This window comes from Hylaeus volcanicus, chromosome 6 (assembly GCF_026283585.1).
Source record: "Hylaeus volcanicus isolate JK05 chromosome 6, UHH_iyHylVolc1.0_haploid, whole genome shotgun sequence".
Taxonomy (NCBI): domain Eukaryota; kingdom Metazoa; phylum Arthropoda; class Insecta; order Hymenoptera; family Colletidae; genus Hylaeus; species Hylaeus volcanicus.
In genome coordinates this window covers 10,957,302-10,981,147 of record NC_071981.1, presented here as the reverse complement: position 1 = coordinate 10,981,147, position 23,846 = coordinate 10,957,302, and the positions used below count along the sequence as shown (strand labels likewise).

The window sequence follows — 23,846 nt, the reverse complement described above, 5'->3', positions numbered from 1 at the left end:
TTCTTGCCATAATTGATAATGCTGCATCTCTCGAATGTGTCACATATTATCCAGAAAGAACATACAGCATATAATTTCTGAGGAAAGGATTATCTTGGTCCAGCTGAAGACGTTAAGGAAACGGCCAGTACGGGCGTTGTAATACATTGCACAACACGTGACAAGTTGCATGCATTACGTGTCAAGAATTTTAACGTTTATTTTGATAAATTAATCTTGTTCAAAGCGTAAAGTGAAGAGTACGATGTTCTCTTTTATTATCTCTATAACATGACGCGTATATCGATTGGTCGTTCGTGAGTCATCACGCACATATACGTTTTGTATGCATAAACTTGAATCATCTGGCAATTTTTTCCGTGTACACCACTATAATTATCTTCCACTTATGCTACAGTGTATTCATCCGTGAAAACAAGTAATCCCACGAATAACACGGTACAGACAGTCGTCGAGTTATCCGCATCTGCCATAACTTATCCCCTTGTACATATTTTGGAGGTGTAAATGTTATCACGTATCCAATAATATTGTCTGTTGCAATCTGTTTTTCTAAACAGGAGCTCTAATGGACCTGATTTACTCTGATCGAACTTTGTAAAAACGTTGTATACCGAATTTAGTACAATAACAAATGTTTCGGTTAAGATATTATTTCTCAACGTCTATTATCTGATTATCTCACATCCGATCTGCTTTTGGTAGCGATTCTCATTTTGCGTGGCCAAGTATTGAAGCAAAACTTTTGGTTAAACAAAATAGTTTGGAAGAAGTTTTGATTTAAATTAATAATACATTTCAGACGCTGTGGATGAAAATTCAAGTTTCAAGTATGGCATTTTTAACATCATATTTAGTTGAAAGGAATTGAGTGCTGTTTTCTAAATAATGATTAAACAAAGGAATCGCCTAAACATTTGGGCACAGGATGACTTAAAATTATATCTCTCGAAATTAGAATCAAATATTATTCTTGCAAAGATCACCAACTTCAAGGTTCTCGTTAAAATATTAACCCTTATCGAATGTATGTCATCTCCAACGTGACTTTGACATTTTTGCCTCATCATACACTAGACAGGAATGAGAATTTAATTGTTGAACTTAAGTTAAACTTTAGCATTAGGAAGTAAGAGAAAAAGTTGAGACTTACGTCAATGAAAAATTAGCGAAAACAGTTTTGCGATATTTTTACAAGAATGGAAAGTCAATTATTTGAAAACATAGGAATTGATATCCGGTTATCGACACAAGAGGTAAGACAACATGTATTCTCACAGACAGTATTGTATGATAACCGTGTGCATTGAATGTTGCCTAATAGTAAAACACAAAATCGTGGTATAATAAAATTCCGATAATGAAATCCGTAAAGCTCGACCGTAATCATCCTTTTCAAACGACATTTGACAATCATTGCGAGTTATACTTCACACAACAGCCATTCGTTTGCGAGGCGTTGTTTCCTACATGGCAGTATCGGGTAAGATTTAATTCAATTGACAATTGACAATTGATCCGCACTTATGTACGACAATTGAATTTAATTTCAATTGAAAATCGATTTTAAATCGAATTGAAGGTTCATTTCAGTTGAAATCGGCTGTCGACAATTAAAATTGAAGTTAATTTCAAATTATGTTTTAATTAACTGATCAGGTGATCAAATATGTAATTGTATGTTAATCAGCACTGCTACATGATTATGGATTGTAATGTTTAGACAATGGAAACAGACGCAGAAAATTGATATCATTTATGTATTATTTGCAAGTTCACTATTCTATTTATTTCTCTTAATAAACTGAAATACTATATCGACTGTGATAATTGTTTTAAATTGTCATCTCCGTTTTCCCTGCATTATAAATACCGTTCAATAACCCGGCACAACCGAATTCTCGAACATGCCCGATAATCAGAATTTTACTATAAAATGATCTAATAATTGAATACAGGAGAACGTGGCAGGAAGGTTGACTGTATCGAAGCGGTCTGATAGGACCAATTGAGAGGCGAGTCGTTAAAACGAGAAGTAGGACCGTGGAATACCGTCGAAGGCCGAAAGAAACGAAAAAGTTGATCAGGGAAGAAAAAGTTCCCATGATCGGTTATGCTTCTATCGTCGCACGTCGGCGACAATGGCGGGAACGAGAAATCATACGTACACGTATGTACATATACAAATGTACTTACACGCCGGCGTTTCACGCTCTGCCCTCTCCACTTCTGCGTCGCTTTTCCAGGCGCAGGCTGTGCAGGAATGCGCGCGTACAACTACGCACTTCCGTTGATAAAAATACACGGGAGGTATAATGTGTCCCGGTACACGCGCGACCGTCGTCATTTTCGCTCGTCTGTACGCGCACGGTCGCGACCGACGGAAGGGGAGCAAACAGAGAAGAAGAAAAACAAGACGGAGCGAAAAACAGGGAGATGAAGAGGGAGACGAGGGAACGTCGAAAGAGGACGCAAGTCGCATTATACGCGTACGCAGCACAATAATATACCGACGATAATTTGCTGGCCGCATGTGCGCCGACTGCGAGTGCGACCACGACCAACTGGCTGCCCCGGTCGTGCGACATTAAGCGTAATGCGAGTGCACCGTGTGCATAGACGCCGCATTAACGAAAAACGAGAACACGAAGGCTTATTACAGCCAGAGAGAGAGAGAGGTACGTGTTACGTCGAGGATATTATATTGGGTCATCCGAATAGTTCTCACCGGAGCTGGGTAATATTAGGCGATGAAATGAATTCTGTGCCTTTCTAAGGTAAACTCACCATTTATGTATAAAGAAAAACCGTATAACTTTTAATCTTCCCTCGGTCATACATTCCAACATGTACAACCAAATTTCAAAGCAATCTGATTCATTACTATGTTGATACTTTAATGTAACAAAATGGCGGGTAAATATTCCTGTTTAAAAGAAAGTTATGAATGTAAAAAAAATGATAGAAGAATAATGTATGTAAAAAAAATGAGTTATGAATGTAAAAAAAATGATAGAAGAATAATTGCTACGTGTAATAATCGTCAAGCACAATTGTAACCTGTTAGAAGAACAACAATTTTATGGATCCTCCCTTTTGTGTCTAACGAAATGTGCACTGCTGTTTGGGTGGGCTCCTTTTTTCAGGAGCTCCAAATTAACAAGTTATAAAGTATGTTAGTGTCTTAATAGCAGCATTGCGTGGAACCTTTCTCCGTAGTTACAAGTGAGATTTGATTATGTGCAATTTAATGTCTTCTATATTTCAGGGACATTAGCAAAAATATGAAAAATCAGAATTTCTTTGTATCGTATATAATTTTAATATCCTCCCAATGAAATTCGAGCAAATATAAATTCGACTCTTTAATTTTCTTTAAGCATTTTTACTTAAATTTGAGTGGGCAGAATGGACTTTGAATTCTAAACAAAAATACATCCTTTTGATAAGCAGGTGAATATAACTTTTGCCTAAATCCAATGTTTTCATCCCTACACTCATTTCCTAACACTGGCAAAAGTATATAATCGTTTTTTAGGAGAATATAATGTAATGTGCTTTATTTGTGTAAAATTTCCGATTTTTTTTAAAGTGTATCGATCGTCGAACTTTCTTTGTCAGCGCGGACCTATCCGACGTCGCGCGTAACGCGCGTACAGAGAAAAGTCCAGCGTTCGTTGAGTTCTCGTCTTGCATTCCGTGTTGCCCTGCAAATTGACACGAGCACCAACGCGCGCGGTAAGTATATATTTAGATGTACCAGCCAGCCAGTGGGAGGCAAGATATTTTAAAATATGAAGACACCCGCAGGAGGATGCAATGCGCATTCGAGACTCCGAACTGGAAATAAAATTCGGTCATTACGTGGGATTAAGAATCGCTCGGAACGGAGAAAAGGGAGGCTGTGTCGGTCGTGATTTAAAAATGGTCACCGTGCTGGAAGAGCGTACGGCGAAATGATCTTGGTGACGCTTCCTCTTCGAGAGGTGATTCATATTTATTATTATAAACGGCTCGGGTCATTCTCTTAACTAGAGTCTCTAAATCATCCTATTTTTTTCAAGTATAATAAATTCGATGATGACAGTAAAAGACTGATAAGAATATTTTGACATATTTCTAGCACATCGAACTGACAAGAAGATCCTAGAGTTAAGAATTCGAAGAGTAAATCTATAGCTCGAATGATATTTCGTTCTGATAGGGCTTTCTGTTTTATAAACAAATAAGATTTTTTGCCAGGACCAGATTTTCCTTCTCGCTCGCATATTAAATACATAAGTCTTGTACGATTGTGTTTGACAAATATTAAATCTCTGTTTACAAAATATACAAATAATACTAATATTTACTGTACTTATAAAAATCTCGTTGGATATCACATGTACTAGTATCCAAAATGTCATGTTACCAGTCACGGTAGGAATACATGAAGTGTCGGTAGGTCAAGTGTTAACAATTCTTTTACAGGAATATTTGAAGACAATTATCGTAATACAGAATTAATTTGATCGTTAAATTAGTTTTCTTCTTCTCTCTCTAATTACAAAGATATAAAATTGTATGTAGATCGGATATGCTTCGAACCCGGAAGCTTTAGTGTTAATACACGAAGTGTTCATTCCGTTCAAGAAATAAACAATAATGTTCTTTCGTACGAAGTAGTGTTAGTACGCTATTTTTCATGTACGCATCAGGTAAAGCGAGGACCTAGCGGCAAGTCAGGTATAAAGCATCGACGCCCGGTAAGGGTTAATAAGTGAACCACTCTCTAAGCCACGTCCGAACGCGTTACCTTATCCCGAACCGCTGATCGAGCACGTCTCCTCATAAATTTCCCTCGATTTCCTCGGGCGTTTCGCGTTCGGACACCCGCGCCGTAGACAAGCGTGAAATGGACGCGTGCACGTATAATTACGCTCGGCGCACACCTACGTCGCGCGGACATCGTGTAACGATCCGTTAATAACGTTACCGTTAACCGCGCATTAGTGGTCGCCGCGGCTATTTGCATATCGGATCGGTAATTTCCATCTGACGCCAGCCTAGAGAAACGAGTCCTCCGCATGGGTGATCGGGTGCATGAGTGCGTGCGCTTCGCGGGCGTATGCGTGGAAACATGTTCGATGGTACCGTATTTAAACACGACGGCGCTAGGTGTACCCCACGCTGTGGCACCTACGTGCGCCATTACGGAGAACGTAGCAGTGATTTATCCCATACACTCGAATCGGAGCCGTCGTCTCGATCCGAAATGGATATATGTATATACGCGTGTACGGCGGCGTGAATTTAAAATGCGCGAAGATCGGTCGGGCAGATTAAGCTGGGAATAACAGTATTTTCCTACGGTAACTATCAATTACTCGGCCAACCTCGGGGAGCCTGGCGCGGGAATTATCGAGAGATTAGAGATTCGGAATATGTATTTCTGGTTTCTTCGACGATTACACGCGAGTCGAGCCTGGAGATATTCACGGTATTTGGGATGTCACGGTCTGAGGCGGAATAATACGGCACGCCTCGAATGATTGGCGGGTTCGGCGTTATTGACAATGCTTATTACTATCACGAAATCGCTTCTAGGCATTGATAGCGGCAAAGATAAAGAAATATCAATTTTTATTTAGTCCTATACAGAAACTTCAGAGGTACAGCAGCTATTTTATCGTATATACCAGCATATTTTTATCGTTATTACGATCGAATACTACCATTTAAAGATGGACATTTTTAAACGTTCATTGTGTGATATTCGATTTTATGAAATATTCATAATAATATTATATCTTTCCTTCATATTTTCCGTGACTGTACAATATTCATAATGCGTTTTTATTTCTCACTTGTTTTTCTCAAATCGATAGCGTCATATCGCGATATCATCCTATCCAAAGTTATAAATGAACTTTTCATCCTACAGGTCTCCGCTACTCTACAATTTCAATTATTATAACTGCGAAAGACCTCGCGTGAAACAGGCCATTTTCACCATGGGCGGACAAACGTTTACGATCGGTAGTACGCGTATAGCTCCGGTTTTGATATTCAGTTCATATGTCAGAACAAGAAATCCTATAATTGGTTTACAAGCCACAGGTACACGCGCAGCTGGTAAGTTTGATTTATCCGTCTCGATCGCGCAAGAACCGAACGGTTTAATCGAGAGGCTACGTTTAACGTAGACCCGCACCATTCCGGCCACCTTCGATAAGATTTCCTGGTAAGATACCCCAGCGGTCTAGTAGCAACGCGTGTTGTAATAGTAAAGTAACGCTGGGGAATGAATAATCGGGTTTGGAATGAAAAACGACGATCAGTTTGACGATCAATTTATTGATTGGCGCGAACGCGAGATGAGACGAACACCCCTGGATACCAGAGGTTCGATTATGGCAGTGAAAACACGGTGACAAAGCTTTGAATGGAATTCTTCAAGTTAACTTTCCATTACATAAATTTTGTTTAGCACTTTCATGAAGAAATGATTTCCTGATTGTTTATATTAATTATATTATTCATAAAGCTGAACGATAGGTTAGAAAGGAAGTGTACTTAAAGTATGAAAGATACGTATAAAGAAAGCATGGAGTTACATGAATTTTAAAATTCGAAAATAAAATGTTAAATACTTTTCACACGGACGCTCTCCCAATGGACAGCCCGTGAATGACTTTAATTATTATTCAAACTAAACTTTTGTTGTTCCAGTGTGAAAACTTGTAGGTAACCTTGTAAAACTTCTTCAATAAACTTTGTAAGAATTGTTTTTATTGGTTTTCCTTTATTATGCAATAAAGCAGCGTTTCTGAAACTGGAGCGTGCAAACTCTCGGAGGAGACAGACATGTATAATGAGATAAGGAAAATGCTTACGGTAATATTGTTCTTTTATTAATGAACTTCCTTATGCCTCAGGTCGTAAAATGAACAATATTTTGTTCGTATGTTAAACTGAAGCTTTTTGTGCGTTATATATTTATTGAGACATTCAAGTTTTACTTGAAAGATAAGTAATAGAGTTTGTTTTAGTACTATTCGATAATAGAACGCGTTTTTCTATAATTTTAAATAAATTTCAAGTTTGAAAAGAAAAATGCCGCGCAACGTGGCAGAGTGCGTTGCCACGAAAGTGATTCAGCCGAACTTTCAGAAACCGAGGAAACGAGTCGTGAAATAGACAAATCGATGCTCCGCACGATAACTTTCCGGAAAAAAGTCAACGAAATAAAAGAAACTAATTAAGAAAGAAAGAAATAAAGAAAGCAACGGTTGTGTAGATATTCTTAACGCTCGAATGTGACGAGTCCTTTACTTGTCATTCAGGAAAAAAACCGGGTTGAGAGAGTGACTCAGTGACGAAAGAAAGCTGGGAACAAAGGTGGTCCTCGTGTGTTCACCGACGATAATTGCACGCTGCAATTGGAGAACGTTTCGCGAGACAACAAAGAGTTATATCAAGATTTTCTGTCGTTGAAAATAATCGTAAATGACAGGGGAACAATGTAAGCGTTGCAAAAAAGTCGCATTTAAAACTAAACGTAACATGGATTCTAGTCTGAATATTTTGGATCCAAATTACTTACTTTGTAAATATGTAGTATAATAATACTTATAGTTGACCGGAAAGTAATTGAACCATATGCCGAATGGCTATTCCTGTTCAATGTGTGAAAACTACTCTTAGAGTTGCGGGTGAAATGGTTGTTCAGTTTCAACAAGAAGTGAAGGTAGTACAAAATGTTAAACACGAAAAGTGTTTGGCTTGTGACAAACAATGGTAAAAACTCACTAAAAATGTCATCAAGTCATAGAGGGCGTCAATAGTTGAATTACTATGAAAAATTATAAATCTTGTAAATATATAATGTAATTATATATATATAATAACTATACAATAATTATCGAATCACTCCTTTTCTTTAAATTATGTATGAAGAGGCCCACAATATTGACATGATACCTTATTTTCGAAACATCTATATTCCAAATAACACATTTTTATTTTACATTTCCTGCAAACAACAACGTTTTTGTCCATGTTCATGCTCACGTTGGCTGTAACAGGGATACAACAAAGTTCTTTAAAACCCATTTAATCATTTGGAAGACAGCCTCACGCTAAAGTAACCAAAACTGAAACTTCCGAAGCAATTTATTTCACCCTTATCCATCTCTATTCGAATACACGAGCATAGTGCGCGCGCGTCCTAGCAGCTTTCTCCGAATGTCGTGTTCCGGTGGCGAGTGTCGTCACCGTGGGCTCGAGCAGCCGAATTCTTGAATTACATCGTAACATATATAGCAGGATCTTCTGCCGAGCGGATTTATAAGCTACTCGCGGCGTGCTTCTGGTGCGCACTCGGGGCAACAGTGTTTGCGGCTTCGTGTCTTTTCGACCCCCCTTGTGAGTCACTTTATTCTTTTCCACTCCGGCTCGCTCGCTCACCCGCGCTTGTTTTTCGTTTTCCTTTCCACCATCGCTCTTCTTCCCTCTTTCTTGGCTGACACTTCGAGACACGCACGCACGATACGCGCGAGGAGGAGGCACGCAGAATTTATTACGGTGCGGTGGCCGGTCTTATTTTAAGACTAGCGAGCAGCAACACGCATATTCTTCGTCGTACCGGCGCGGGGTATTTACGAGGACGGAGTCAATGGATATTATAGTCGACAGATGTACTACGGCTGTCTAAATTTGACGTCGGCTACGAGTCTTTGACCAAAAATTCGACGCCACTCCAGATTAAAGACACTAGATACGCTAAGTACCAACGAATCCATTTTCAGTTCTACATTGCGTGAATTTTATTTCATTCCCTCGAGAAAGAAATTGTTTCTTGATTACTGATGATTCGGACACCCTCCATACTCTTGGAACTCGGTCTCCATGAAGAAGTTTCTGCCTTAAGGAGGGAAACCACATTAGGAGGCCAATATTAAGTGTTTCTGGGGATATTTTTTTTATTGGAAAGAATTTATGTAAAGTTTTTGTAACTTTGAAATTATTTTAAGTATGTTTTAAAGTACATTTGGTAATTTTTACAATTTATTTCACAAAGAAATCTGACATATCCCAAATAATAAGGAGATTCTGTCAAAAAAAACGAAAATTCGATTTAATGGCACAGAACAAAGCAATTCCACCCTTAAGATTCAACTTGAGGGACGAATTTTAAATTAATTTTTTTTTTTATTTTAATTAGATACATACAAACCAAAGCATGACATATGCTGACAGACTTTAATACAGTATATCTTTTAATTACTAAAAGCAAACGTGCACATATGTGTAAATATCCCTCAAGAGGTTAAAGATACGTAAGTATATATTATCATTACACTCGCATGATCCTTGATGAATGCGTTGGTAAAGTTACTATCTAAAATTAACTAAAACTGGTTAACTTAAACCGAAGTTACTAAGAACTGCCAACTGTCAATGTATACTGCTATATCCTTGAAATTAAAAGAGGGAAAGACAAATCATTTGAAATATAATTATTTTCCTATTTCAATAATTGGTAACAAACAATGCAACAAAAGCCTTGTTGATAATTCAGTAATTTTAGAGAAAAATATATAGCATACATGGTTTAAATTGACCGATTCGGTAAATCTAGAACTTAGCGCAAACGATTCAGCTCAAATTCCACGGCATTTTATAAAATTTAATAAAATAGAGTATAGCTTAACAAAATCAAGTAAGGTATGTGTTATACCGTTTGCACTGCTAACTTTGGTATCATACCAGATATTTATTTTCCTGAAAAGCGGGGTCTTGTGACCAAACATTGATTTTTTAAATATTCGCACGCTACACCGTCGTGAATACATGAAGGACACGCATACGAGTTACTCGTGTTCTTAAACGTTATTTGAAAAGTATCCGGTTACCGAATAATTACTTTCAGCAATTTCGATAATATCGACGCTAAAATCGAGGACTCGTCGGTTACGAGTTCTTTACGACGGCTAATTACACGTTTCTCGGGACCTGAATAGAAAGGCTCAGTATCCGATATCATTCTCGATATCTCGCTTCTTAATTTATTTTTAATGCGAACCCGCGGCGATCGAGCAAAGGTCGCGCATAAAATTTACAATCGTTACATGCCGCCGAATACCCGACGGAAAAAGAAATTCTAGTTATTCATCATTGAATGCAGCCAGACGTCTTAACGAACCGCGCGATTGCAGTTATCCGACGCGACCGCGCACGCACGATCGACCCACGACAGAAAAAACTCATGGTTACCGGATTACATGTATTTCTAATTAATTCCAGCAAACGGTATATCACGATCCCCGACCATGACTGTACGAGAAAAAGAAATAGCGAAACACGTCGTTCGGAACTGTCTTTGTCCGAGCAAAAGTACACATTGGCTAATTAAAACGATGTTGCTTACGTGATTATTTTTGGAAATGCCATTATTTCTTTTCACTGTTTAATTAAACAAGCCGTGTGGTGAAATGTATTTCTCTTCTGTCGAGCATGTGATTATTTTTCGTGGCGCATTTTCTCTGTATTTTTATAAAAATTATACCGATACTGGCAAAAAATTACATAACTTCTTTTTAGAGGATGTCATCAAGGGAAGGGACATATCTTCAAATACATATATTTCATATTCTTTCCCAAGAAGGAGAAAAAAGAATGTAGATGCTTTATCCTTGCTGATTTCAACCTTAAAAAATGAGCTTGTATTATAGATCAATGAATTCGTCTCAAGGCCAGCAATCAGAATGCGAAAAAATTCTCTCGTTCCATTTAATAAAAAATGGCAATAACTTTTACATTGCCATTTGAATCTTCTAACTTTTACCCGAAGGGTTTTTTTTTTATCGACAATAGTTTGGGCATTATCGCTCTGTAACAGGTTAGCTGCTTCACCTTGTATATTATTCTGATTTTTTGAAGAAATTTTCTGATAATAGATGTGTTTATTTTTCTAGCATTGACGATTTTGTATTTGACGTAAAATACCAAAGATAATACCGACAGCTCTGAAAAAATACTATAGATCAACAATTATCTTGCCAAGTTTATGAATCCTACGATACTTCTTTTCGTTTCCTATTTCCTGTTGAAGATTTTGCAAGATGCTACATGAAATTACCCCCTAATTAATCCCTATTTCTAACTTCATGAATAAGTGGAACAATCCTAATAAAAACATTCAGAATACCAATAATCGTAACTTGCATTGTATCGATGAAAATATAATTCATACCAAATTCTTACAACAGTTAATGCTCACCGTTATATATGAATGTTATTATAAAAATAAATACTGCGCAAGTTAAACACGGAGATGGTAGAATAACAATGTGATGGTGTACAAATTCTAGTATCGAGCCACGCATGCAAGATCAACCTACGACTAAAAAAAATCATCGTTGCCAGATTACAAGTATTTCTAATTAATTCCAGCAACGGTATACGTATCTCGATATCCTCGATCATCGACCATACGTATACGTTGAATGCCGAGGCTCACCAGAGGCGGAGTGAACTCAAAGAGATCGGAGACGAAAGGAAAAAAAACCAAATGACAGGAAATTAGGACAAGAGCCAGGTCTATCGTCTTTCTAATCCTAACGTCGCTCGAGCCTTAGCCACGGCCCATTAATGGACTCTCCGTCGAAGGAAGTACCGCGGGTTAGAGGGGTTAAATGACGCCGTATATCCGAGGTAACGTCATGAAATCGAGGCTTGTTTTCCTTTACAGCTGGTTCGTATGGATCCACTTACGCGGCACGTACGCGTACATTAAGGCACGCGCGCCTCTTAATGTGTGGCGCATTTGCGTTTCTTACTCGTTCAGCCAATAGGAGCCCGCCCTTACCACCAAGCTTTATGAGTATCGATACGTTCTCAAGCTTTCGAGATACGAGATCACGCGACGAAATTTTGAGGAACGTCGTCCATCTGCTTCTGTGTTAATCGGTACAATAAATGCATCATCTTTGCACAGAATGTCCCACGAATTTTAATCATTCGAATCTATTTAGTCGGAATTTAAAAATAATTGAGTTTCCAGTTTTTTCATTTTCGTTAAGTAATATACTGTGGATCGATATTCAATATCCTTCAGTGTTCAAAGTCACAAATTTTTGAAACGATCAAATATACCTTATTATTTTGTATTCAAAATATGTCATTCTATCAACATTAACCATAAATAATAGATCATACCATTGAAAAAAAAAAAAATCTACAATCCTATCTCTTGTATGACTCCAACTGTAGAAAAATCGTTCATGCCAAATGATTTATCTATTCAAACTTAACAAATTTTGTACGAAACATTTTCGCTTATTGTTACAAATAACGAAGATGTTCAGGTGATCAAAGTTCGTGGAATACACTGTTATTGTGTAACCTTCTCTAATTTGTTCATGGTCTATCTTTATTTTTCAATGCATTCCGATTATTGACAATTGTCGCTTCGACTTTGAGTAGAATACTAAATCGAAAGACTTTCTTTCTTTTCTGTTGTACTTCTGTAATGGAAGGAATGTGAAATAAATGTAAATTTTATTAGTCTTGGAGCGAATACAAAATTACATATTATTAGAAGAAATTCTTAACGTCGTCATCGATTATTCAAATAAAAGTTTGTCATCTCTGCTTCAACATCTATGGAACACTGTGGATCCCCCCCCCCCCCCGCTATTTACTTCTTCAGCCAGATCTGTATTTACTACTTAACATTTCTCACCATTCCACCGAAGCCCACTCGCTTCTAATCATTTCTATCCGTGTACTTCTTATCATAACACACATTTCACCACTACAATTCCCTTCGGTACGTTCTCTTCTAATCTATTCCGCATTTAAATACGTTTTAAGATCCTTTACCTTCCATGCCTCGATCAACTTTCCCTAAATCTCTCGTTATGTTTCGTTTTATATTATTTTCCGAGAAAGTAAGGTTTAGGTAAGCTTAAATAGCATCCTATGATGGTACTTCGTATGATCTCAAGGGGATTTTCAAGGCCAAAGTACTTTACATAAATTTTTGAAATTGGGTACGTTTATATGTGTATGTATATACAAGATTCAGTTAAATTTACAACTGTCCTGCTCAATTTTTGTCGAACTTACGAACAATAGGTATTCCACGTCGCGTGGAATCGGCTCAAAATATTAACGTGATTGAGTCCCTGAACAATGTTTGAAATTTTTTAAATACATTTTGGTAGAAATATTTGAAACAACAGGAATATAAAAAGAAATCTACTTTTTGGCTCAGAAAAAGGAGTACCCCTCAGAAGAAACCCACATGTGTCATCACGAACAGGCCAGAAAAGGGAGCTTCGTTGTAATAGGAAACCCTATGCTGCAATTAGCGGCGAACGACGTTATAATAGTATTAATAATATACAGCATGTGAAGCGTTAAACACCACACCGACATTCATTTCAGACATTCGTTGAATTGATATGCTTCAAGCAATGTAAACGCACTTCATTTCGCACCGTAAGTGCAAACGAGCAACACTTACAAGTCTGATGTTACTTAATCGCTCATTACTTATTATTAGTTTTCATGCGACTTCGCGGGCATACTACGAGGCCTGCACGTGCACCACGTCTCAACAGTAAAATACACCACGCTGGCGAACACCCGTGATTCATCGCCACCACGAGCTGAAAATGGTAGCGTGGCGAAGAGGTAGCGGTGGGCAAGTTCGAAACGAGATCGCAATAAGTAACGAGGCGTTTTTCTGTCCAGGGACAGATGGCGTACATCGGGATACGTTGAACCGTACAATTACGCGGTTATATTCGACTGTTAGGCGGGTATAGTGCGGTCGTAAATTTCTGTCGAATCGTTACTCGGACTGGTGAGAATCGTTATTCCCCTCCCATTATATGCGACGCGGTTCTTGCCACGCATACGTGGGTGTGTTAGACATGACGTACCTAATCGTAAACAGCCGTGACGTTACGAGGCGAAAGAACCAAGATTTGATTGGACGGTAGTGCTCGGTTATCTCGGTTGATTCCAAGAATAATATAGAAAGAAGGAAAACATTTCGTATCGTGCGATACCGGCGCGATTGTCCTATCATCGGATCATCGATAAACCTGTGATGTATATGACTTCCGGTGCTAACTAGGATTTCATTGATAAGCAAGGTATTCGAAAATAAAGTTCCATTAAACTGTAGTCATTCGGTTTTGTCGATATTCCGTGAGCGAATGATACCATCGATTAAGAGCGTTCCATATTAATTGGACAAAAAGTATTATACCTGTCGATTTCAAAACTCTGTGCATATATTTATGTATGTTTCGAGTACTAATATAAATTTTACCAAACACTATTGATTGTTGATTTTCGAGCTATACACGGTGCGCACGAATAACATGTACTAGCGGGAACGAGGTAGTTTCCTATGAAAAAAATAAGAACAAAATATAGAATAACATCTTTTCTTTTAAAGTTGTTTCATTTAAAGCTAGTTTTCGAGAAAATCGAATTTGAAAATCCTATTCATACTATGCTGTTACGCTTAAGTTACGGTTCGTCGAGCATTGTATAATGCGTATCGTGTTTATAAATAATAATCCGAGACTTCTTCTAATATTTGTCTAAGCAGTCACTTTTCGTTGATCTATCTAACGATGACGTACACGATACGCGTTATACGATGCTGGACGAACCGTAACTCAGCCGTAACGGGATACGTACGAATAGAATTTTTCAAACCCGATTTTCCCGAAAAGTAAGCTTTAAATGAACAAATTGTATTTCATATTTTGTTCTTATTTTTTCATAGGGAACCATCTCGTGCTCGCTAGTACATGTTATTCGGCCGTATCCCGTATATTATCGTGTAACCTCTAGATGCTAGTTTTACTCGACATGACCATAGATTTCTATCTTAAAAAAAGAGAATACTGGACTACTTGTACAATGCTTTAAATGTATCATCATTGTACCATGTCAATCGAGAGCTGCCAATATAACTTAGCCGACCTATGTACAACTTGCCACTTCGTGGCGGTATTCGCGGGTCTACTCGTGGCGGTGAAATACAAGTTCGTCGAGTTATGTGCTTTATCCAAACAAGCCGAGGTCAGACAAGCGTCAGGAGTATTATTTCAGAACGGTGTTCCTATTAATTTAAAAGTGACGTTTAAAAAAAAAGGTTCCATTAAAACTTCCCGACCCAGTAATATTGGGTGCCTCGTCAGAAATAATGGAGGCATCAGCTGGCTGCGTCTGTCCACGGAGAGGAGCGAATACCAACAACATACTCCGTCGCTTCCTCCTACTAAACCCTGCTCATTCGCTCATAAATTATCTCGTGGATTTCGAAATGATTCAAATTTCGACGGTGTTATGGTCGAACCGAACGACTCGGGGATCCTTCGAGTAGAAAATAGACGCCACCGATTTCATCCGCCGCGGTTCTCCCTTTTCCCTTCCTCTTGCAGCCCCCATCCATGCGGAGGTTCTCGTTACACCCAGTCTTTGAATTACACAACCCGAAACAAATGAGATCAAGCGTTGTTTCGTATATTTCCAGCACGCTCTATTCCCTCTTTCGCTCCTTCACCCTCGGAGGTAGCGTTTCCCAAACCGTGTTCCAACGAACGTTTGTCGTACGCCCAATGTAAACAAATGCTTCATACGAATTGTATTTTTTCCTAAAGGGATTAGAAAGATTCCTATCCGATGAAGAAAATGTATTCTGTTGAAGAAAAGTACGTAGAAAAATAAGGTACTCCATCTGTGTTTGTATCCATCACCAATAATGTTGTGTACAAAAATTCCGGTCTCTGGAAGTCTTTAGTGATTCCGGTCTTTAGGTGAACCACGCTATGTACATCAATACATACAATTGTATATATAAATACACGCTCAAGAAAGTGATATGTATGAAGAAAGTTTGGGAAACGCTGCTCTACAGCGCGAAGATTGAGTCGAAGGGTCTCGACGCGACGGCGCGCATCGTTGGTAAATTTAAATGACCGGTCACGACAAGAAGCGCAAGTACCGCGCGAGTATATATAGTCTATCACACAAGAGCATACTCGTCCAACTTCATAAATATGTGCCGTAAAAAGAATGTAACCACAATCGAATTAATTAAATAGACATATACAAAGAATTTATAATAGACAAGATACAATCACTTGAAATATATTAAAGGATAACTTTTGTATAAACAGAAACCCTTTTTATTTCTAACGAATATATCTCACAAATTATAAATTCTTTTTATCCAATATGTTTGTTTAGCAAATTCGATTGCAACGTTAGTACACTTCGAAAACGACTCCGAAACTACGACTCGAAACATGATTAAACGAAAGAAACATTGCTTGTGCGAAACTCGGAGTTCATCGTCATCTATTTATTTATTTGTTCGTATGCCAGTCTTTTCATAAATTGGAAATGTTGATGACAAGGTTAGCGTCGAAATCAGATGCACTTAAGTACATTACACGGCGAAGGATGTAAAGGATGTGTACGTTAAAATTATCACCCCGTTTCTCACTCTGTTGTATTTTGTAAACATAGCGGAAACGCTCATGTGTGACAGACTATACGCGAGGATAAGAGCTCGGACTCACGCACACGCACGTGGTGTCTCTCTCTCGGCTGCCTTCCGCGCGTCTTTAAATATAGAATATGGAGCACCTTTTCCCTGCCACACGGTGTAGCTTAGGCGGGGTGTTGTATTGTGCAAGCATGATTTTCTGTTCCCTGCACTCAAGCACGTGTCGCATCTTCGATACTCCTGGATGTTTTCGTCGTTTTGCATCGGGGGCATTTCTTCCTTGTAATTATGACAATGTAATTATATAATAAACAACAAAATCGTTTGTTTTCTTGTTTAAGGGGGTATTATCGTCTAGAAAGTTCAAAAATTCGATTTTATTTTTTGCATTTTCTTATCATTTGGAGTTTTGAGAAAGTGCCTCTAAAATATTAATTTGAAATTCGTAGAGCTCTCATAGTTACAGAGGCTTAAAGGCTGTTCACCAGTATTAGTGCTAAATGAATAGCAAACTTTAAACAGGTTTTTCTCGAAACAACATTTTTCAAGTCGGGCGCACGTTTTTCTCAAAAACTATTGGACCGACTGACTTCTGGTTTTACACACATTTCGAGAGCACCATCACCTATGGTCTGAACTAGAATTATACCGATAGTTTGAATATTTTAGCCCTGCTCTCATATTTTAGTTGACGATTTTCCGGGAAAATTAAACTTTAATTTTCAAACAGCTGCGATTCTGATACAAAATTGAGTACTTACTTAATTCTAGTTCAGACGATAACTACATTCATATAGATTGAAAAAAAAATTAGTTTTTCTGTCTCAGACGACTACGACCGCCACAGCCTGTGCGCCCGCGATTGAACGAGCGTCTCACGCCACAACCTGCATAACAGCGCATAACTTGTATAGATTTCAATCGAGTATTTCATAAAAATTTGTGTTGTTAGTTGAAACATGTTTTATTATGCATAAAAAAAACCGTGGTACTGTAGGTTTGATAGTTTTCGCAAAATTAATTCCTAAAAATTACTGAAAAAACAAACTTCTAGAGGATAATACCCCCTTAAGGCACAAAACGAAGGCTCTAGAATCCTCGCAGATTCGTAACTTCGGCGGCGAGGGGTCTATAAACATACATGACTTTCCACGTACAATTTTATATTGAAAAAAATGATTTGTTATCACCAAATATCCAATAAAAGACCCTGCAAGTATCATAAGATCCGCTTAATACATTATTTTTAAAAATTCGTAAAAAAAAGGCCTCGTTTTCAGCGTCCTGGACCGAGTTCTTAATCCTGGACCTTAACTCTTTGACTGCAAAGGATGGAAATATCCGTCCTCGAATATTAGATTCACAGAAATGTTTACGTTCGTCAAATTAATTTAAAAAAAATATGATCTTAAAGAGAACGACACGACGAAGCTTTCTTATATTTACAATTTACTCATCAGATGTTTAGTTTCAAAAATAAAAATTAAAAACAACTAAAAAGTTAATTTAATTACACATAAGTAATTGTTGCGAACAAATTTGTAGCGAGGAAAGAAATCATTTATATTGGAAAAATCTTCCTTTGAAAATTTGTACATTAACACGTTCACGTTGGCGTGTACCACCAGCGCCTCGCGCTCCCGTATCTATCAGATGGCGTGTACCACCGCGCCGCCCCATGGCGAAAAACTCAAATAGCAGCGCCGGCGTGAATGTGTTAAACTAAAATAGTAATTCTAAAATAATAATATCCTAAAGATTTTCAAAGTCGACTTCCTCGATAATAAAATGTCATACAAAGAAACTTCATTCTACATTGTCCTTCTGCTTCTATGTACACGACGACTCACGCCTACACCGTTCGTAGTACAGTTATTAGGAAAACACTTATAATTGCTGGTTGTTCGCATGTTTTTATTCGAACTCGATGATTACATTGAACCGTCAGCCGGAAAGCATCCATCCAATTTATAACGACGATAGTCCCGGTTCGATTGCCTCGCATTTTCTCGAATCAATGAATTTTCGTTGAGCGATCGGAGCAATGGGAGTCGAGCGGAACGCGACTTGCTTGATTAACCACGAGAACTCGTTAAGCCTGTTCCCTGTAATATTCCCGACATCTAGGCGATCGACATCCGTAGGACACGCCTTTCAGAGGCTGTCACGATGCTCAAGATAACCGCATCAACGTCTAAACCGTAGTGTCCACTTGAGGAATTAATCTTCAACGAGTTTAATTCGTATCGCTGTAAACGTCGTTGCCGTACTTTGTGCTTATTTCGCGCGGGTTTGACCAACACTGGAATTATCCGCACATTTTAATTCTCTCTTTACACGTTGGAGTTGCAGATCCTCGCTACAATGATACATATCGCAACTCGAAAGATTTCAGCACAGATTGCCGGGACATGTTTCGCATCAATTTGGATTAAAACTGTCATTGCTGTTTCAAGATTATATACAGTTATCGCAAACGCTACACACATTGCGAAGGGAGCGACATGAAAATCAATTATTTCTTTTGAAACGGTTGTAGGATGTCTATACAGAAATATTGGATCTATCTTTTAGACTCGTCTTCAACTTCTATTTTATTTTACTCCACTTACAACAATATGTAACAATCAATTTGTTACGAAATCGTAAACTGTTTATCAATATAAACAAAAAACTTTTATTAAAACATACATTGATCTCATTGGTTTTATTGAAATCAAATCAATTTTTTCGCAATCATCAGTGTAATTGGGATGAAACATTAAAACGTGAATATATACAATATATACAATACACACATACATTGTCGCTCAAAAGTATGTAGACACTTGCCATTTTTAATTTTAACAAAGCTGTAGTATATAATGTAAATTATTATCCTAACGTGATTTTAATTACAAAATATTATAATATTCATTGAATGTACAATAGCAGCATTTCATTGAATAATTTGATTATTTAAATTCGTTAAATAACGAAAAATGTATACGATGCGTTTACACTGCATTATATTTTGTTACGTACGATCGTATGACGGTTTCTAAGGCTGTCTTCTTTCATTTTATAATGATTGTATTGCTTTATTGTGGTCCTTCTGTTTCAGACTAATATAAACATTTAGAATCACGATCCAATGCGAGGAAACTCGAAACAAAAATCTATTATCGATTCTGTTATTTAATTAAAATCAATTAATAGCCAGAAAGGCAAGACTTGCAAGCGCAATTATGAGAGTACGCGGTAGATATATAAATAAAATGATTTAATTACTTTCTAATATTATTGGTGAGACATTTAATAAATTATTGGTCAAAATATATTTTAATTATGGTACAAAATAGAATACATAAGATGTAGTGAAATTGATCAATGATTTCATAACCTTTTCAGTTAGTTATTAGGATAAAGAAAATGTCCTCATACTTCTGAACGGCATGGCAGTGTAAATGCAAGTTAATTACAGGAAAACCGTTATCGAATCGTGAAAAAAGATGAGACTTGCATCGGTACGACTTCCATCACCTCGTATATCAAAATTACTGCAACCGTTCGCAATATCGATCACCAGATTACGTTGATAAAATCGATGGAAATCGAAACAGGAAAGGAACAAGAACTAGTGTAACTCATACTACAGCGATGTGTTTAGATAAGTTACATTTTTCTTTTTCGTGAATGTCGTGGCGATTCTGGCAGGCTATCGCCTGCAGCCAATTTATTACCGATCCAGGACAGATCGAAATTTATTATTGCCAGAACGCCGAGTATGTACAGAGCCCTCCGATCGGATTTCGGCGAATATCATTAGCGGACGTAGTCGATAACTCTGTGATTCGTCATCAACTGCTAGACCGATAGTCAAATGAACGGGGCTGCTGTAAATCGTTGCACCGGTGCACTAACACATAAATCAAAGGTTGCACGGCTGTCAGGTGTTCCGGCCAGACTCGTTATCGTTGCGTCACGCGCCTGATATCTAACACGCGAAAATATCAGGTCATTTCATCAGCCTTTGATTCCCTCATTTTAAAGAAAATATTATCGAAGTAAAACTAGCGCGCCGTAAACGAACAATACTGATCATCCGCACTGCTTATCTTCTCGTGCGATTTCTGTCCCCGCTATGGACTAATTCGTTGATATCTCTTTTGTAGAAATCAATTACTTTATTTAGAAAAAATTATAAATTCCAATACCTCCACCACGTTAAAAGATCATTACTATGATTATATAATTATTATTGCAAATGTTATTTAATTACTGTAATATAACTGCAATACAATTCTGTTTCCTCTGTAAATTCATTCGTTAATATCTCTTTTAGATGAACGAAGGATCTGCAGAATATGCGAAAAGGAAGGCGAAACAATTCTATATTTAATAAGAAAATGTGAAAGGGTGGGGAACTCAGAAATGGAAGTAGAGACAATTTTATGCGAAAAAGGTACCGGGGTTAAGTGGATGAAAATAATTCCTGAGGCAAGAAAAGAAGACCAAAGAGAATAGAAGGAATAAATGAAAGTATATAATTTTATGTTATGATCTCAGATTAGAAATTTAAGATTTATTTATAAAGGCTGTGTAGTATGAATAAGAATACCAATTTTTAAGTAATTAATAAGCGAGGAGAATATAGGATACAATTCCAACTAGAATAAGGTCAATGCAATTAAGTGTATCGTGTGAACAGGATGCGTTAGCCTTTTCTATATCGAGATGATAATGAGATAAAGAGATTACTACTAATATCTCTTTCATAGAAAAAGTTATAAATTGTAATACTTAAAACTCGTTAAAATATCATTACCAGAATCACTATTCCAAATGTTATTCAGTGACTGCGATATAACAGCAATATCATTAGAGACGACCAACAGATTTTGCCTTCGTAATCGTTTCACTCGCGTTATAGTGTGTACTTTATAGACATTAATTTTCAAGATTGTTAGACGATTTTCCGTATGATCAACTGCATGTTTACATACGCTTAGATATTATACAAAAAACGATGTGCACGCAAAACTGTACGCTGACCACCTAACGCGTGTTCCTGCCATTAATCCTCGCCAATTGTACAGGCGGTAATTCAACGTGTTAAACCCTTCCCTTCTCGTTTTACTCGTCGCGATAAGTCCGGCAAAGTAATAATAACGCGGCGTCGGCGTCGTCCGCGAACATTAAATACGATGCTGGGACGCCGGTGAAAGTACCTACAACAACGTAGATACTAACGAATACAAGAGATTTTACCTTCGCGGTCACGCAATGCTCGCTTTTTTATACTTTCCTCGCTGTTATTAACAGAGGGAAAGTATTGTCATTACCTTTGTTTTTACATTTCTCGATGTGCGTCTTGGGTTACCTTGAGTTTAAAAATGTAGAAAAATTGGATATTGGTAAACTGTAAATTTTTCAATTTTACTCAAATTTTAACCCTTTGTTGTCCTATGTCGACTGAGACTCGACAGAACTGTACTGAAACCAGAAAATTTGGACTGCAAAAGATTAAGACATAATGTTGAAATAATGCTTCTAACATCAGTAGTCTCGATTTTTTTTTATATCTTGGAGTACCTCCCCTAATTTAAAAAAAAAATACTTTCAAACTATACGGAGAAATATCCAAAAAGACGCAGGATAAATTCTTTTTTCTTTTTTAATTGTAATTTCAAATTTTGACGATTAAAAGCAAGAAAATTTAACGCGTCCTGAACTAATGTCAGGCGAGTTCTACGAGATACTTGACTTTTTTATTACGTTGTTCGCGTGACATATTTAAAATTTAAACGCCGCGACACTGATGCCGATAGTCTCGCGGCGTTTGCAATGGCGTCGTGACGCAAGCACGGGCAGGAATTGTCCAGTGTTGGCGCGTTATTAACTCGACTCGAGTACCGCTCCCAATACTTAAAATCAATTAGCGGTACGCGTCAATTAGAAAGTCGGTCGCGCATCTTCTACCGTCAACTTCTCACTGGCTACGGAACAATGATCAATGTCAGTCGTCGAGAGAAAATACTTATCCGTGACACTCGGGCAACGGATTGGTGGAAATGCAACCCACTGCACAAAATTTTCTGTATGAACATTGACTGTTAGACACGAACTCGCTAGTTGATAGATACTTTCAATTCGTTTTTTATTTTAAATTTTCTAAATTTTCGGAGTACGGTCACTTTGATCTATTCCAAACTTCACAAGGTTTTACAGAAATCGTTTACGCTTTTCGCCAACCACTTATGCTGACTTTTATTCATATAAAGAGACAAGCATATATCAACATTCATTTTTGTCTAAGCAACTTAATTAATTTTAGTAAATCGACTTCGCTTACTACAGCATTATTTTAGAAATAGAAATCTGATAAGAAATCTCCGTAAAGCTGGTGTCAAAGGAAAAATTGTTCGTTCCTAGGTGCTCTTTAGTCGTCGTCTCTACAATCTAACATTTTTCTTAATCTATATCATTTATCTTTATTATACCCCTGCACTTACGATTCGCTTTCAAAGAAACGTGCGTGTGCAGATGAATTTTTATGTAGCACGACTTTGTGCACAGAATTAATACATGATAAAACTAAAATATTTCGGTTTCGATGGAATTATTTATATAAATGTAAAACTATGAAACTATTGAAAATGAAGTCAGAACTCTTAATTATTTATGAGCTTTCATAAAGTGACCTGCTAGTATCACACAACCGTCATTTTCACTTAAGGGATTAAAAAATAAATCTTAAACATTACGCGCCCTTTCACGAATTTTTATTAGATAACAATCTCGAGTCGGGGAAGTCAGAAACCGGTTCAGACAATGCAACAGAAGAAGCTGATGACCTAACCCGTCCACCAAAGCGAAAAGCTTTCCAAGCGTCGATCAGACGAATCTTTTCCGCGCCATCTATTGATCCCACTGACCTCGCCAGAATGTTTCATCTAGGAGGACGATTTATAGAGCGTGGCCTCCTCGGGAGGCGATGATGAGAAGGTCGACGTGGGGAGGGGGCTCGAGGAAACGAGTTTGCGGGAAGAGATAGGTGGCCGCGATTGACGACATCGCGACGACACATCCAACTGATCGATAGTCCTTTGGTCGAGGAGGTAGTACAAGATTGTCGACTTCGATGGCGCGTTATTATGCAAATCGAGACGGAAGTCCCTTCTGAACTCTTACTCCTGCTGCGGGCTCGTAATTGGCCGTTTCCGCCCTCGGAACCACCATGGAAATCGTCCGTCCGAAATTTATACTTGCATCTGATGCATTGTGTGCACGAACGTTATTATTGCGTAAACCGATCATTTTTATGGCCATTTGGATAATT

General features: G+C 37.7%; 1 protein-coding gene and 1 long non-coding RNA gene across 13 annotated transcripts in view; one reads left to right on the top strand and one right to left on the bottom strand.

The window, feature by feature from the left end:
* Nucleotides 1–23,846, bottom strand: part of LOC128878821 (protein abrupt) — a 145,252-nt gene that overhangs the window by 77,103 nt on the left and 44,303 nt on the right. The window lies entirely within an intron of this gene.
* Nucleotides 1,702–6,812, top strand: LOC128878823 (uncharacterized). 4 transcript variants are annotated; one of them, XR_008457503.1, is made up of 5 exons: nucleotides 1,702–3,453; nucleotides 3,593–3,738; nucleotides 3,811–3,986; nucleotides 5,924–6,114; nucleotides 6,186–6,812. It is a non-coding gene; the product is annotated as an uncharacterized LOC128878823 (long non-coding RNA). The 4 variants fall into 4 exon arrangements; XR_008457501.1 differs by lacking the exons at nucleotides 5,924–6,114; nucleotides 6,186–6,812 and adding an exon at nucleotides 4,124–5,916 and having other exon boundaries at nucleotides 1,702–2,777; nucleotides 3,269–3,453; XR_008457502.1 differs by having other exon boundaries at nucleotides 5,924–6,812.